This window comes from Peromyscus californicus, unplaced genomic scaffold, assembly GCF_007827085.1.
Source record: "Peromyscus californicus insignis strain IS unplaced genomic scaffold, ASM782708v3 Scaffold_19__1_contigs__length_69161282, whole genome shotgun sequence".
NCBI classification, from domain to species: Eukaryota; Metazoa; Chordata; class Mammalia; order Rodentia; family Cricetidae; genus Peromyscus; species Peromyscus californicus.
This window is the reverse complement of record NW_026294491.1, coordinates 30,936,166-30,950,069: the sequence shown is the minus strand read 5'-3', so window position 1 is coordinate 30,950,069 and position 13,904 is coordinate 30,936,166. Positions and strand designations below refer to the sequence as shown.

General features: G+C 44.2%; 1 protein-coding gene across 1 annotated transcript in view; it reads right to left on the bottom strand.

Moving 5' to 3' along the window:
• Positions 1–12,602, bottom strand: part of Fhl2 (four and a half LIM domains 2) — a 151,127-nt gene extending 138,525 nt beyond the window's left edge. The window contains exon 1 of the mRNA XM_052744982.1: positions 12,469–12,602. The gene's annotated coding sequence lies outside the window, so the exon portion shown is untranslated. The remainder of the gene's footprint in view (positions 1–12,468) is intronic.
• Positions 12,603–13,904: the final 1,302 nt, after the last annotated feature.

Sequence of the window (13,904 nt, the reverse complement as noted above, 5' to 3'; positions counted from 1 at the left end):
GTCATAGGAACCATGCATGACGAAATCAGAGGGTCAAGCTGAGTGGGCCCTACCCTGTACTGGTCCTGAGATAGTTGGCCATGCTCCTCGCTGGACATCAAAGCAAAAAAGCTGGCTCCAGCCCTCACGGGAGAGCTGGTCCCCCATACTCAGGAGAGATGGCCCCACTTCTCACCACAGGTGAAGGAGAACTGACCCTGATGGTACATAGGGGAGCTGACTCTGCCCCTCACTTGAGTGGGGTGTCCCAGTAGCCTGGGCAGACCAGTTCAACTACCACCCAGGCCCACAGTCAGGCCTTGGGTTGACCCACCCTAATATCTACCCCATCTAGGACCTGCTGGAGCTTGTGAAGGGACTGGTCCTGTGGAACAGTACCCTCAGGATCTCCATGACTCCTGGTGGCCACAGGATATGCTGGAGGAGTTCTGGTGTGGGTCCAGTGAAGATGGTGTACTGAAAACCGGAGACCTGGAACCAGATCAACGACTCATTGCAATGAACATTTGCAAGTAAAGCTGATTGGACGAGAGGGTGTACTGAGTGACTCAGGACAGTTCCAATACCACCAGGAGAAATGAGGAGATGTAGGAGAGCAGGAAAGAGGGAGGAGTGCCGGGCGGCAGTGGTGGCGCACGCCTTTAATCCCAGCAGTTGGGAGTCAGAACCAGGAGGATCTCTGTGAGTTCAAGGCCAACCTGGTCTATAGAGTGAGAGCTGGGACAGGCACAAAAACTACACAGAGCAACCCTGTCTCGAAAAACCAAAAAAAAAAATTTTTTTTTGTTTTGTTTTTTCAGTTTTGATTTTTTGTTTTTGTTTGTTTGCTTGCTTGGTTTGGTTTGGTTCAATTTTATTTATTTTTTTAATTTTCTTTTAGGGGGTGCTGCAGGGGTGGGGAGAGGATAAGGAGTGACTGGGAGGTGGGCAGAATTGGGGTGTATGGTGTGAAATTCCCAAAGATTCAATAAAGAAATTCTGTTAAATAAAAATATTACTGACATCTGTGGTGGTATTGTGTTCCCCAAAATATTGTGCACCCTAATAAACTTATCTGGGGTCAGAGAATAGAACAGCCACAATATTAAACATAGAGATTAGGCAGTGGTAGCACACGCCTTTAATCCTAGCATTCCAGAGGCAGAAATCCATCTGTTCAAGGATACAGCCAAGCATGGTGACTCACGCCTTTAATCCCAGAATGCGAGGCTTTAATCCCAGGGAATGGTGGTAGAAAGCAGAAAGGTATATAAGGCGTGAAGACCAGAAACTAGAAGCATTTGACTGGTTAAGCATTTGGCTGGTTAAGCTTTCAGGATTCTAGCAGCAGTTCAGCTGAGATTTATTCTGGATGAGGACACAGAAGCTTCCAGTCTGAGGAAACAGGACCAGCTGAGGAACTGGTGAGGTGAGGAAGCTGTGGCTTGTTTTGGTTCTCTGATCTTTCAGCATTCACCCCAATACCTGGCTCAGGTTTGATTTTTATTAATAAGACCTTTTAAGATTCATGCTACATGACATCAAAACAAAAATTACAGTATTAAAATAGATCTGTGATTTGGAAAAGAAATACAAAGGAGAGAAACAACATTCAAAGTTCCAAGGAGGAAACATCTACTTAACTGTAAAGGCAGATACATCAGAATAGCATCAGGTCTCTCAGCAACCCAAAAAGTCAAGGAGCATGGAAGTAGATATACCAAGCCCCAGTAAGAAACTGCCAACCAAGCTTACTGCATTAGCAATACCATTTCTTAACGCTGTCAAAAACGAGGGCACCTAAAGACACACACAAGGGTCCTTGAGAGATGGCTCGGGGCTGTAGAGCACTGGCCACTCTTCCAGAGAATTCAGGTCTGATTCTCAGCACCCACATCGTGATCCACAGCCATCTTAACTCAAGTCCCCAGGGTTCGGATGCCTTCTTCTAGCAACCACAGGTAGCAGGCATGTACATGTATACATAGTGCATAGACATACATGCATGTAAAACTAGATGATAGATAGATAGATAGATAGATAGATAGATAGATAGATAGATAGATAGATCCACTGTCTCCCAGAATATCACAGTCATATATATATATGTCCCAGACAAAAGAAGGGATTTCAACTTGAACTACTTTTATTTCATGACCCCTAAACTGGCATATATCATTGTATAATCTTCTGCACTTGAAGATTCAAAATAAAATACTAACTACTATGGTGGTGTAGCATATAATTTTATCCAACTTTTCCTTCATAACTGTAACTGATTCAGTGTAGCTTTTTACAGTTTTGAGCCTATACTATGCAATCAGTTACCTAACATTCATCTTGGTATAAAGCAAATCATAGCTTACCATAATTTACCAGTGTCCAAGGATAAAATTAACCAAAGTTTTCATGTTAAGAAGCATGCTCTGTTAAGTTATGATCCAATATAATAACGGTAATAATGATGATGATGATAGACTTAATGATTTTACAAACATTCTCATAACACATCTTCTTATTTCCTTTCAAAATTTGAAGTTGGATGGGTGAAGAGGTGGAGAGGATCTGGGAAGAGATGAGGGAAGGGAACCATGATCAGAATATATTGTACAAAAGAAATTTATTTTCAATAAAAAAGAAAATGAAACACAAAAATTTAAACTTTAAAAAACTCATGTGTTATGTGTGTACCCATGTGTGGATATGTGAAGGCAAGTTCAGGTGCCCACAGGGGTCTGAGGATGCCCAGGACTTGGAGCTATAGGAAATTATAAACTCCATGACCTAGGTGCTGAGAACCAGACTCAGGATCTCTGTAAGGGAAGTGTATGCTTCTCACCATTGAGAAAACTCTCCAGCCTCCGATTTCTTCATATGTGTGTGTGTGTGTGTGTGTGTGTGTGTGTGTGTGTGTGTGTTTTAATATATATTAAATAAAAATTATAAAACATATACTATATGTATATATTAGAAAAATAAAAGTTTTTGAAAAGACAATCACAGACTAAGTCAGACTGGTCACTAGCCCTATACTTCAGAAAATATTTTGTCTTGGTTATTTTTCTATTGCTATTATGAAACACTATGACGAAAGCAACTTACAGAGAAAAGCATTTAATTGGGGGTTTGCTTACAGTTTCAGAGAGTTTGTCTGTTGTCATCATGTCAGGGAACATTGTGGGTTGGCCGGCAGGCAGGCGGGCAGGTGTGGCACTGGAGCAGTAGCTAAGAGCTAACATTCTAATCCACAGGCAACAGGCTGAGAAAGACTGAGACTGGGCCTAGCATGGGCTTTTGAAACCTCAAAACCCACCCCAGGTGACACACTTCCTCCAACAAGGCCACACCTCCCAATCCTTCCCAAACATTTCCACCTACTGGGGACCAAGCATTCAAACATAAGAGCCTATGGGGGCCATGCTCATTCAAACCACCACAGTTACCAGTTCTACCAACCCTTTAAGGATGGGCTAACATCAAAACAGTTTGAGTCCCACAAAAGAAAAATGGAAAGCATACTGCTAAACTTTGTCTATGGAGATGATATTACCCTAATAACACCCCATACACATACATACAACGTACCTAATGAGCAGAGATGGAAACACTGTCAGCGAAGCACTTGTCTACTGAACCTGGGCACACATGAAGACAATGGACACCACAACATCTTAGGTGTGCAAAGTTGGTTCACACCTAATAGGAAAACCATTCAGCAATAATACTAAATGCAAATGACTTCAACTCACCAATAAGGAGACACAGATTGCCTGGAGTAAAGGACAAGATCTGATATTTTGTTGTCTGGAAAGAAACATGACTTACTTGTAAAGACAGCCACATCCTAGGCTTCAAAGTTGGTTACATCAATAATGTAGTACAGCACATAAACAGACTTCAAGACAGAAGTCACAGGATCATCTTGATAAATGAAGAAATACCTTTGGCCAAGTCTCACATCCCACTGTGATTAAAATACTGAACAAATTAGGAACAGAAGTAATATACCTCAATATAATGAAGCTTACACACACACACACACACACACACACACACACACACACACACACACACACACACACACAAACTCAATAGGAAAAATCAAAGCATTTCCCCTAAACTCAAAAACAAGTCCATTTTCTTTACTCATATTCAACACAGCACTTGAAGTCTTTGCTAGAGCAATACGATGAGTGAAAAAAGAATAAATTGGCAAGGAAGGAGTCAAATTTTCCCTATTTGCAGACAACAGTTCTACACTAAATCATGCTACAAGCCCCACCAGAAAGTTCTTTCACTTCAGCAATGTAGCAAGATAAAGTTCAACACACAGAAAGCAGCAGTTTTTCTATATATCATTAACAAGAGCGCCAAGAAATGAATTAGGAAAATGACATCCTTCACAATAGTTTGAATAAGAAAGCCCTAAGACTAAACCTAACCAAGAAAGAAGTTGAGGAAGACACCAGAACATGGAATGACTTCCCACATTCCCACCTTCATGAGTTGACAGAACTGATAGTGTGAAAATCACTATACAAGTAAAGCAATCTACAAATTCGATGCAATCCTCTTCAAAATATCAATGACACTCTTCACAGAACTAAAACAAACAAACAAACGAACAACTCCTAACATTCATATGGAAGTGTAAAAGACCCTGAATATCCAAAGCATCTGAACAGAAAGAGTAACACTGGGGTTATCACAATTTCTCATCTCTAGTTACACTTAGGAACCATAGTAGCAAACACTGTGTGGTACTTGCATGAAACAAGCACGTAGACCAATTGAATAGCATAGAGGAGACATCAATAAGCTCACTCAGATGCAGCCAACCAGATTTTAACAGAGCTTTCGAAAGCACACACTAGAGAAAAGAGATGGCCTCTTGACACAATGGTCCTGGGATGGGCAGACTAAGCCTGTATCTTGGACCCTTCACAAAAATCCATTCAAAGTGAATCAAACTTTGAAACTGCTATAGGAAAACACTCCAAGACAGAGAGGCCCAGGCAAGGGTCTTCTGAGAAGGACTCCAACAGTGCAATAGCAACCTTGAGAAATGACATCCTACATGGTTGAGAAGTTTCTGCCCAATAAAGAAAACAATCATCCACAGGACCTGGAAAATCTCTACCAATAATGTATGAGATGAGGGTTGATATCTAATATACATACTACAAAAGCTAACCACCCGAAACCCCAGATCACCCATGAGTAAATAGGTTAACACACCTAGTAGACGGCTCTCAAGGCAGTACAAACGGCTAATACCTGGAAAGTGTTCAGTGCCTTTAGTTATCAGGGAAATACAAATTAAAGCCACTTTGAGATCTACCTCACCCCAGTCAGCAGGGTTCCCATAAAAACAAACAAAAAAACCACACCAGACAGCAACACATGCTTCTGGCAGCAATGTAAACGTGTGTAGCCACTCTGGAAGTCTGTGTGGAGGTTCCTCAAAATACTAGAAATAGTGTTTTGCTACAACACAATCACACATTCCTGGGAATGCACCCAAAGTCAGCATATTACATGGACACTTGCATCCCCGTGTTTATTTAGGCCAGGCAATGGAACCAGTCTGGATGTCTATCAAAGGATGAACGGATACAGAAAATGTGGGACATATACATAGTGGATGGCTTTTAGCTATAAATTATAATAATGATAACAATAGTAATAACAATAACAATAATAATAATAATAATAATAATAATAAAGCCATGACATTGGCAAGAAAATAGCCAGAGTGAAAAAGGCAATAATGTATCACACTTTCCTCTCAGATATGAAATGTAGATTGTGTGTGTATGTCTGTGTGTGTGTGTGTGTGTGTGTGTGTGTGTGTGTGTGTGTGTGTGAGAGAGAGAGAGAGAGAGAGAGAGAGAGAGAGAGAGAGAGAGGGAGAATGACACAGCAAGAGAAGAAGTCTTTGGGAGGAGGAGAATGGAGGGGAAATGCAGGGTGCGGAATTTATGAAACACGCAATAGAAAGGAGACTTTTTCAAAGAAAGGGTCCTAGCAAGATGCCGTGAGGAGGATGAGGGAAGGTGGTGAGGAAGAGTAATGACTAAGAGCAAAGTACCATGAACCCCAGGACTTTGCATGATGGCTTAAAAACTTATTAAACCCACACCTCTGGGAGCTACCCGAGGGAAAAGGCTGCTGGGGGCAGGGAGTAATTTTCCTCCAGGGGTGCGGCCGTGGTAAGCTGCCGATCTTCCCATAAATGATCCTGTACGCATGCCCATGCCAGCAACCACAATTAAACTCATTTGAGAAGTCCGGAATTAGAGAGAGTGAGTTAGAGAGATTTAGAGAAGGTGACAGGGTGAGTAGGTATAATCAAATTCCATTACTGCATGGAATTGTCAAGAATAGATAGAAAACATTGTTTAAAACAACAACAATTATTGGAAAAGGAAATCCTAAAACACTTCCCAAGCCAGTAAGTGTAAATAATTGAATTTAGGCTGGAGAGAGACGGCTCCCCTGCTAAAGGGTAGGCTCCCAACCAAAAATATAAATAAGTAAATTTAAGAGTCTAAATTATTTCCCTAGAATTGTTAAGAATAGTGGACATGCCATTAAAAAGTGACTTTGGAAACGACATGTTCTCATGAACTATCGAAATGATAGACCAGTAGATTGTATACTTGTTTTCGGTTAAAAAACCTGGTCATTTGCAGAGTGGACGCCACCACAGCTATCCTTAGATTCATCCAGCATGCCTCTGATAATTAGGGCGGAGCCAACCAGATTACACTGTTAGATTGCCTGGGACGGCTTAGAAGAAGGTAGTCCTTTGATTGTGCTATCATCTAGTGTGAAAGGGCATTAAGAGAAGAAAGGGCACTGTAGAAAACCAGCAGGCGCTTTAGAATGCTTTTTTTAAGCGCCAAAGGAAAGTCAAATCTGCCCCCTGGTGGAAACACAGGTCATTACACTTTTTCTGTGAGGAGGAGCAACCAATGTTGGACCGTGAACTGGGCACTAAGCGCGCGTGCCTCTTTATTCTGAATTTTCTGCAGCAAAGGGATTGTTGGAGGGGACCTGTCCCACACCATTTCCTCAAGAACAAACCAAACACAAAGTCTGTCACAATTTCCCTGCTCCAAATACTCCTCCTTATGCCCACAGGCCCTTGGCCACTAACGTGGGATTTCTCCCCGTGAGCCCAGGCTCCCCGTTGGCTGTGGTTCTGATGTCTTTCCTGTTGTACCTGCCTGGGGAGACCTGTGATCCGCTCAAACAGGTTAATCCCCTGCAGTTGAAGGACTGCAGACTCCAGGGATGGGAGAAATCTTGAAAGTCTTTAAAAGCATCCAAAACTCTGTCTCACTGGAGAGAAAGGACTGCGAGGACTTGGATGCACCAGCCTGAGGCCCAACGCTGTGGCACTTGTTTTCTTGGTCTCTTCTGCATATGGGTGGTTTTTACAATTTGTTGTTGAAATCTGTACCCAGAATCTAAGCACCACACATAGGGAGGGATGGCTTCCACTTGCTACTGGTGCCTTGGCTTTAAATGGCATTTTCATAATACGTGGGGAAATAGTTCCGTATATAAGCATATATGTATACGTATGCATATTATATGTATATGTATGTACATATACATATATACATATACATATATACATGTATATGTACATACATAGACATATGTAAGCATATGTGTACATGTATGTGTATACACACTTTCTGGGCATGCATATTTTAATATAAAATGACAATAGCCAGTGTTTTCATAGGAGATGAGCGCAAAGGAAAGCGCCACCACGAAGCCTGGCTGGCAGCACAGGGAGCAGGAAGTGGCCTTCAGCTGTTCTGTAGACCATCAACTTCCAGCTGATCAGTGGTCCCTGAAGGATACTTCTTGATCACACTCCATTATATGAACAAATGAATAAAATCACAACACCTTTCTTGTTTCATCTTTAAAATCAATTCCTTTTCTCTGTCATGCAGCACCTCAGTTTTGGTTTTTGGTTATTTTCATTTGTGTTTCATTTTTTTGAGAAAAGGTCTCCCTATGTAGCCTGGACTGTCCTAGAACTTGATATGTAGACCAGGTTGGCCTTGAGCTCCTTGAGATCCACCTGCCTGTGGTTAAAGGCATGCATCAATGTGTCCAGCCTACATTTGATTTTAATGGCACCTTCTCTTCCTAAATAGCCTTTGACCATGAAGTTAAGCACAGGTCTCCTATAGAATGGAATAGTTAGTGAAGGAATTTGGGAATCCAGATATCAAGGCTGAGATCAGCTCATGAAGGGCAGGAGGTAGAACTTTTGCTTGCCAGAGGCTGGCAGGGGTCAAAGTAATTTCCCTTGCTTGGCATGAACAAGATCATTCTGATGACATATGCTGGACACTGTGGTGAGAACTGGGGTCCACTGGGGAGCACAGAGTCTGCAGCAGACTTCTTTCCCTGACTCTCACCATGTCCTGGGCTCGCCACTGCTCTTTGCAGTTAATTGAAAACATGCCTCTGCCTTTAGGGTCAGTGGACTGGTGGGCACTGTCAAAGTCCCCCTCCTGAGATGTGATGTGGCATCCTAGAGAGGGTAAAGGTCAGGGACACTCACAGTCAGAGACTCCACTGGGTGTAAATCTCACAGGTATTCAAGACTGTGATAACACATGCAGTGTGCAGGTAGACAGCAGGGCCTTCGTTAACACATTCAGTGTGCAGGTATCAGGGGCTATGTTTACACACTCACTAAGCAAGTACCAGGGCCTGTGTTAACATATCCAGTGAGCACATAGACACCAGGGCCTGTGTTAACACACCCAGTATGCAGGTAGACACCAAGGGCTGCATTAACACACCCAGTGTGCACACACTAGGGGCTGTGTTAACACACCTTGTATGCAAGTACCAGGGTCTGTGTTAACACATCCAGTGTTACAAAACTCTCCAGGCAATTGTCCAGTACAACAGAAAAGATCAAGAATCAGTCTCTGACCCCACGGGATGGTGGGAAACGGAGTCCCATAGAATCCAAACGACTTGCACAAACATGGTGTCCAGCCCAGGTGGGCTCAACTCTCCTTAAGGAGCACTATAGCTGAAATATTCAAGTATGTCAGATGGGGCCTGGGGATGCCAGTCACACTCCAGGAAGAACTGTTTTGGAGGTTGGAAATTAGCCAGCCATGTCTGTCAAGGACCCTGACTGTGTTGTATTAAGGCAGATGCCACCATGGAGAAGGCGTGTGAATTAATGAAGAGAAACATATTCAGACAGGAAGCCATAGGAGGTGAGAGTCTGGGCTCACTAGATTATTATAATAAACCTCCTTTGAGATCCAACTGTGGCCTTGCGAGAGTGACATCATTCCCTTGCAAGGGCAGTGTCCTTGGTGACCTAAATTTCCTCCTCAGTTTGAGCATATTCTTTCCTTCCCCAGGTTCCTCCCAGATCCTCCTCTATCTTCCTACCCACCCAACTTCATGTTCTTTCTCTTTCTCTCAAACACCCTCCCCCCCAAAAAATATCCAAAACAAAACAGAACAAAAAATGCACAGAAAAAAAAAAAAAAACAAGTAAGCATGGAATCTGATTTCCACTGGCCAACTCCTCCTGAACTTCGGGCCTTCCCTGCACCACGATTAATATACCCAGTGACACTGCCTTGGAGAAAACTGATTTTCCCTTTCCTCCCAGGTGTCAATTGCAAATAGCTTCTTGGCTAGGATTGGGGTTTGGTCCCATTTCCTTTCCTCCATCCGGGAGTTTTGCCTGGCTTGAGCGGGTGCGGATCTTGTGCATGCTGCTCTCTGCATGTCTCTGTGAGTTCCCGTGTGTGCATCGGCCCTGCTGTCCTGGAACAGTTTCCACCTCTGGGTCTTACAACCTTTCTGCTTCCTCTTCGGCATAGTTTCCCGGGACTTGAGGGGAGGGGTTGGATGAAGACGACCCATTTAAGGCTGAGTGATTCAAGGTCGCTCGCTGTCTGTACATTGTCGAGTTGTGGGTCTCTGTGTTAATTACCATCTGCCTCGAGAAGCCTTTCTAACGAGGATTAAGGGGATACAGTGATCTATGGTTAGAGCAGTATGTCATTTGGAGTTGTTTTATTGCTGGGTTCATTTGACAGAATAATGTGGAAGGTTTTCCCCCAGGACATGTGCTATCAGGGCCTCGGTTCTTAAAGAATCACCACACTGGAGGCCACGCCTCTAGCCGTGAACCCCTGTGGGGATAAACCATCCCCAAGCTCTAGTAATCACTTCTACTTCTTTCTGGGGGAAGCTGCTTCATTCTCCCAGAGTCTACTGCTCTTTTTACCACACTCCATGAGTTTACCTTTTATTTCTAATTGCTGGCTTTTTTTTTTTTTTTTTTTTTTTTTTTACGATCTTTGATCATGGCTCCCAGAATAAGTTTAAGGAAAGAGCACTCATAAGTGGACAAGGATGTTGGAGCCCAGATATGAAGAGTCTGGAGGGAGATAAATAGAGCTTCTTGGGCTGTGTGTATTATGATGCAGCCTCAATATGAGTTTAGAAAGCGTTGCGGAAAGTGGGTAAAACCACACCATAAGCAGTACCGGGAAGAAACTACACTGAAAGCCTTGCCTATAGTTTATTCTTCATAACAAATGATGGCTGGGATCACATAATCTGAACGCTGCCCTTAGCTTATCACAGCCCCCAGGTAAGATAGATCACCTTCACTATAGCTGAGAGTGTAGAGGCTTGGAACATGCACACAGCTGGAATCCCACAACAGTGAGGTCAGCGTAGACATGGGGTCCCAAGACGTCAACAAGCCAAGCCAGCGTCAGCAATCAGTCCCACACAGAGCATACCATTCGTTATTAACTTTCTTGTTTGTGGTAACTTCTAAATCGTAACTCCCGATTTGGCTATAGCTGGCCAGCAGCAGACCTCTGTCATCTCTGAGGTTGTGTGGATGAAACTGCCTGCAGGGGTGCCCCTGGGGTCAATCTATGCGGTTGTTTTATATACGGAAGACTGAGGAGAGACAAGGCCCGCACAGGGTCAGGGCAGACAGAACTGTAATAAAAATCTTCTGTCTGCCGTGGCTTGAAACTGAGTATGAGGACCCACGGGCACCAAGTGCCTGCTATGTGCCTTCCCGCCTGGTTCTCTCATAAACCTCTGATGATTCACTGCCCAGAACAAACTGAAGTTCACTACAGAGAATGTGGAGCCAGGATCTTAGGGCAGGAGACAACTCTCTTCCCGGGAAGGTCTTTTTGAACGGGGTCGGGGGGTGGGGGGTGGGGGGGTGGGGAGTGGTGGTGATGGTTGGGAGGTGTGGGTGGTGCTCCTCAAAGGCTGGGTGGGCGCTTTGTACTGAGTGTACCTAAGTTCTAGGGAGAGATTGGCTGTGGATTTGATTCCCAGCGACCTCTCTTCAGTCTCCTCCAGAGTCACCTGTCTGTATTGGACTGTCTTGCTCCTCATTCACAAACACCCGGTGAGATTCAGGGAATAAAATGTGGCTCCCGATCGAATCTAGCTCGGGATGCTACTGGGCCTTCAGCCTAACCTCACCCGCCGGATGGCCACGCCCTGCACATCTGCTGCCTGTCTTCTTCCTCCCGCCTCTGTTGAGTCGCTTATTCTTGTCATTTCTCAAAGCAAAAAGGCATATAGACAAGGCTCCCCTGAGACTGTGGACCTAAAACCCTCCCACCCTACAGACTCGGTTCTCTCCCCTGACGCTTTGCCTTCCCTTCAGAGCTATACCAACACACGCGGCGCCGCCATCTGGTGGTCGTGTCCCGAGACACACACATTTTGTTCCGATTTTTCTTACCACAATAGGCAAAGGTCAAGTTTAAAGAGGATTGGCTACAGTCGTTTTTGAAGAAATGTGAATGGTAGCGATTCAAACAGAATCTGGACTCGTATGTATCTTGTCACCCTTGTTTTAATTTCTTGTGATGCTGAGGATGGGAGATGACATTTCTGTACCTATTTTTTTCTACATTTATCTGAAAAATTAAGCTTTAAAAAGGTGGTGAAGGCAGTCTGTCAACAGCTCAGCTTGGAAATGCTTGCCTTGCAAGTATGGGACCAGAGTTTAAGCCCCAGGACCCACGTACAAGTCAGGCACATTGGAATGCACATACAATTCCAGTGCTGAGAAATAAAGACAGACAGCTAGCCTAATTGAGACTTGGTTTCCAAAATCAAGGTGGACGGTTCTTGGGGGACAATCTCAGAGCTATCTCCACACAAATGTGCACACACATACACCCACATGAATGCACAACAGCAACACACACCGTTTAAATGTTGAAAATGATGGCCAGAAGTCTATGCAATCAACATTTCGGGTCAAATGAACACACGAGTGCTCATTCAATGAGGTTGAATTTTTATAGCTCTCCACCCTTGGCAAAGCAGTCTCATTAGGAGACTCTTGTCGGGTAACTTTCTCAGTCGTGGTGAGAAAGTGCCCTTAGAGCAGGTAGAGTCTGTGAGGGGCAAGATACCCACCTGAATGCAACCTCCGGATTCCTGGGATGCATGCGGGGGTGGGGAAGGGTGACCACTAAGCAGATCCAGCCCTCCTCAAAAAAAGCACCACAAAGTGTCCTCTCTTGCTGAGACGATTTCAATAGGCATCTAGGCAGGGATGGAGAAAGACTAGCCTCCAGCATCCACCATCTGGGAAGGAAGCTGCTAGTGAGACTGGGAAGCTGATGAATTCTTGGCACTGCTGAGTTCCAGCAGGTTTTGCTGGTGACACAGCCAGGAAGCACCATCTGACATGCCTGTGAAGGCGGAGAGATGGAAAACCGTCTCCATCATTAACCACATCAGATACAGGACATGTTGATCGTCGTTTCTACAGCACAGTGCCCTCACCTTTATTTCCTACAGCTGAAAATACAGCCAATTTAGTCCGCTCACACTGTAGATGAGCTGAGAGGACTTGGGTGCCTAAGGTCCTTATTGTGGTGCATTCCTTAAAGTTCCCTTACCACACTGTATTAAGGACAGCAAATGATAAAAGCCTAGGAGCAGGAAACCCCTCAAGGGACAGTTAGACACGAGGAGCCACGGTCACCTGTCCCTAAACATTTTGGTAAGATGCTTTCATTAGTGCTTTATTTGTAACCATGCGTGAAGCTGCCTGCTTCCTTCAGTGGGATGGAAACTCATTTCAGCAGTCAAGTATCCAGCCTCTCACACCAGGAGGCTATTACTTGACAAAGTGATGATGTGAACTCACTCCCTCCTCCCTCCCTTCTTCCTCCCTCCTTCCCTCCCTCTCCCTCCTTCTCACCCCCTCCCGCCCCCATGCTGTGAGGCTGGAGCCCAGGGCCTCAGCCTTTCCAATGCTTTCCCACTCTCTCTCCTAACCCTCCATTATTGTTGGTTGTTTTTACTCTTTACTCTGTGGGCTTTGGCAGGGGGTGTGGAGCGCACCACTCAGCTACCAAATAAACAACATACTGAGGTTTGTACTTTTTTATGAATGCCCAGCCTTAGCTTGGCTTGTTTCTAGCCAGATTTTCCTAAATTATCCCATTTATCTTTTGCCTCTGGGATTTTGTCTTTCTCTGGTCTATATGCCTTTCTTTAATTCTTACTCCATGGCTTGCCATGTAGCGGAGTCCTCCTTTCCGTCTCCTCTTCAATATCCTCTTCCCAGGTTTCTCCTCTTATTTATTCTCTCTGCCTGCAAGCCCTGCCTATCCTTTCTCCTGCCTACCGATTGTCTGTTCAGCTCTTTAGTAGATCAACCAGGTGTTTTAGACAGACACAGTAACACAGCTTCACAGAGTTAAACAAATGCAACATAAAAGAATGCCGCACACCTTTGCATTATTAAAACATGTTCTACAGCACAAACAAAATGTAACACATCTTAAAATAATATTCAACAACACTCCATGAGCACTTTCTACTGATTTTTCTTTCCTGTG